The sequence below is a fragment of the Lycium ferocissimum genome, chromosome 5, assembly GCF_029784015.1.
Source record: "Lycium ferocissimum isolate CSIRO_LF1 chromosome 5, AGI_CSIRO_Lferr_CH_V1, whole genome shotgun sequence".
Lineage (NCBI taxonomy): Eukaryota > Viridiplantae > Streptophyta > Magnoliopsida > Solanales > Solanaceae > Lycium > Lycium ferocissimum.
In genome coordinates this window covers 31,831,796-31,835,638 of record NC_081346.1, presented here as the reverse complement: position 1 = coordinate 31,835,638, position 3,843 = coordinate 31,831,796, and the positions used below count along the sequence as shown (strand labels likewise).

The 3,843-nt window shown below is 34.5% G+C and overlaps 1 pseudogene; it reads right to left on the bottom strand.

Annotated features, from left to right (window-relative positions):
- Positions 1–685: 685 nt before the first annotated feature.
- Positions 686–3,475, bottom strand: LOC132058371 (putative expansin-B2; annotated as a pseudogene).
- Between the last annotated feature and the right edge of the window lie 368 nt (positions 3,476–3,843).

Genomic DNA, 3,843 nt, shown 5'->3' with positions numbered 1-3,843 from the left:
GTGGCAACTTGATTTCCACGCGTGGCGGGCGAATAGCCGGTTATCGGACCAACGGCCACGTCAGAATGGCCATGAAGAGGGACCGATGTTTGAACCGGACAAACGGCCACGATCAACTCGGCCATGGAGGGACCGGACCAATCTACTATGGTTGAACCGGACACGACGACTTTAACAAAAACTTCAGATCAAGCGCTATTGTTTGCCTTCTTTCTTTTACCGCCCCCGGTTTGCACCGGACAAACGCTAACCGGTTTTTACCGTATACAAGTCCTCAGGCAGGTTTTGATATTACTAATTATTTACGGGAGTCTGCAATATCAAGACTTGCTTCGATGCATTTGTTAATATCTTGTATATTATTTCTTTTTATCCGTCTCTTTTGTCTTGTAATTTGTATATCTGATCTTTGTTAAAACAGAAATTCACTATTTTTGCGTTGTCGATTCTCCATCTCTTTTTAATTCCCTCGTGAAATTATAATGATACACATGAGGATTGAAAATGTGCTTCCCAATCTATACCTAGTATATCCTTTGGTCGAGAAGTACCACCTCTCAAATCACTATATAAGTTAGGCCATTTTTTAGTTGCTTCTTTGTTAACCACAGAATGAAATGAATACATAGAATAATATAAATGAAAACTTTTCTACTCGATTAAGTATAACAGACAGCCATATTATCACACCTTTAAAATTCATACAAATTCATTTTTTTTGGGTACAATTTCATACAAATACACACACTATATGTATGCTTAGCACGGGACCATCTTTGGCCCGGCCACCAATGGTGAACAATAGGTAGGGCGAATACATAATTTACTACTATCTTACAAGCCAAATACAAACGTAACTTAATTAGATGTGATTTTTTCAAGTTATATACACTGACTGTAAATGCTTTTTATACTATCAGTGCATACAACTTAAACTCTTAAAGATAATTAACGAGGGAGCGGTATGTAGCACCAGGCTGCCAACCAGTGGGAATCACATTCTTGGCTATTAATATCTGGTCTGAATATTGTGAAGTTAATCGGATGGAAAATGGAGGGTGTAATTCAGAGCCAGCATCCAACTTCCAAACTGCACCCCAAGACTGTTGCATTTGCCTCCATTTACTGTTGCTGGTTTTTTTCTTTCAATTCAACTTTTAGCAAGGTCACCATCTCCTTCTTCAAACTCTATTACCACTGCGAAGTATTCCGAATTTGAACCTTGGTCGACATGGAACGATATTTTTCCTCGAATAATCACACGCCACCCTGAAAAATTTAGAATAATCAAAATGGGTGTGATTGACACATTCCGTCCCAATTTATATGGCCCGCATGATTGGACATGATGTTAAAAAAGAAATGACGACTTTTTAGATAAGAAATTATGGCATTCTTTTTAGAACAAACAAAAAATAAATAAAGTATGACATATAAATTGGGATGAAGGGAGTACTAGTTTGACTTTTTTGTTCTACCAAAAAAAAAAAAAAGAAGGAATTTTAAGTCATGTATACTGGTGGCATAGGGTGGTTGACATTATCAATGCAGTTTGATTTATTAAATTTAAGATATATTAATTTAATTGAAAAATCAAATTTTATTGGACGACTAGTACTCCATCTAGTTAAGCTTCAAAGGTGTGTTACCATCTTATGATTCCAGCTCACTGTTTCTTAGTAACAGTTTACACAAAGTTAATAAGTATAAAATCCTGGCAATTGAGTGTATAATAATTAAACTTTTAAACAAAAAATGTTTGATTTTGTACATATTTCTAGTGTAACATAACAAAAGATAGTTACTTAAAATCAGATAATTAAACGTAATAATTGACTATAGTAAGTTTGGAATGAGTCTTCTAGAAATTAAAAAGAGAGCAAGTAAATATCTTACACCACAATGACTTAAGTCTTATGGAGAATTGCACAGATAGTGTAAAAGAAAATTAAACTATATATGTAATTAAATCCAAAAGAGATATAATTAATTTCCTTTGTTCTTTTTTTTGTTTGTTGGGAGTGGGTAGTTGAGAGAGTTAATGGAATTTGCCTAGCATAAAAAATTTGCAAGACACCAGCATTCCTGAGTTTGTGTTCTTGTCCAGGAATAGCCATTGAACCAAATGCAGTTCCACTTAAGTCAAAATGTGCTGATTGTGAGACGCAAGGACCACCTGGGCAAAAATCTGTTATAACCACCCTTACTCCCTTCTCTGAACACGATCGATGCACCTTCTTTGTACATTTCACCTATCACATGATACATACATATTAGTAATTGATTAATTACTTGGTCTTTTTTACGTTATTGCTTAACACTGGAATTCAAGTCTAAAGAACCTGGTAGCAAGCTCCACATTCTCTTCCAGATTTATAGAGGGATGGGCCAATTCCAGTAACCAAGGAAGAGAAAGGTGCTTGTGATACTGCTGTTCCATATCCACAAGATCCCCCTGCACTCATAAGCATACAGGGTTACATTGTAACTCATGGATATAATTTGTATACACTGATTATAATGCAATTTGTTTTTACATTCTCAGTTATTCAACTTGTATTCCCTCCGGTTAAAAAAGAGTGTCCACATAGCCATTTGACACCTCTTAATAAGAAAATACTAACTCTACGCAAAAATAGGTAATTTGACTAAATTACCCTAATTAAATAGTTATTGGGATTTGGTCACTTAACACTTAATAAGGGCAAATATGGAAAAATAAATTTAATTCTTTATTGATTTAGTAAGTGGACACTCTTTTTTAACCAAAAAAATAAAGACTGAGTGGACAATTTTTTTGAACCGGAGGGAGTAACATATAAACTGCCTTATTTTGTGCGTATTGATATCATATTTTATGATAACAATTGCTTGACGTTATCTTTTAGATGATTTTCATTACTCATTAATAGTTGCACACCTTCTCTCACAAAATTGTGAGTGAAACAAATTGTTGATTATAATGCCAGGACGTTCTGGGGTGGGGAGGGAATATAATTAATCTTGAGACATATTATAAGAAAGTAGTTAAGTGTACTTCTCTAACCGTTTAATTAAGTTTTAAAATGACAGCTTTAACATGATATCAGAGTAGGACAAAAATTCTGAGTACAAATCTCATTGTATTTCACGTATTTGGCTATGAAAAATAATCGTACCACACGTAAGGGGTTTGTTGAAACATTAAAACAAAAGAGGAATGAGGTGTAAGTTACCGTCGCTACCGGCACCATCGGGGCTGCCATACCAAGTAGCTCCGGCCGACGCCCAGTGAGTGGCATAGGTGGACAAATTGAAGTGTTTTGGTCTGAAGCTGAAGCATGGGCTAGTGAAACAAACTAAAACAATTAGTAGATGAGAAAAGATAACCAAATGTGATATAGCAAATAAGCCCATGTTTTTGCCTCAATAATTTAGCTTATTGCTTCTTAAATTAAGCAGCACTTTAATATTGTTACTGCTTGTTTAATTTGCAGTATTTGGCAATGCAAAATGGAGAGCGCAATGTGTAAGTATATATAGAGGAGAAAATATAGACAAAGCATTGTCTGTTGCTATCAGATTAATCCTCCACGTGCACATGATTTTCCTAATAAGGTCAAGGCCGTTTTAGCTTGCTTTTGCTTAGGGCTAAATTCGAAATGTATATGTCAAATCCAATTCAAATTCGGATTTAACTTCTATATACACATAGAGTAAAAAAAAAATCTAGATTAAATCATCTGCATAGATAATTACAAGTAACTACTCATAGTATATAAAATTAGTTACTTGCAAGCAAGCTTTGTTATAATAAATATTGTAAAAATTTGTTATTATATATGAGTTAGATTCAAGTCCAAA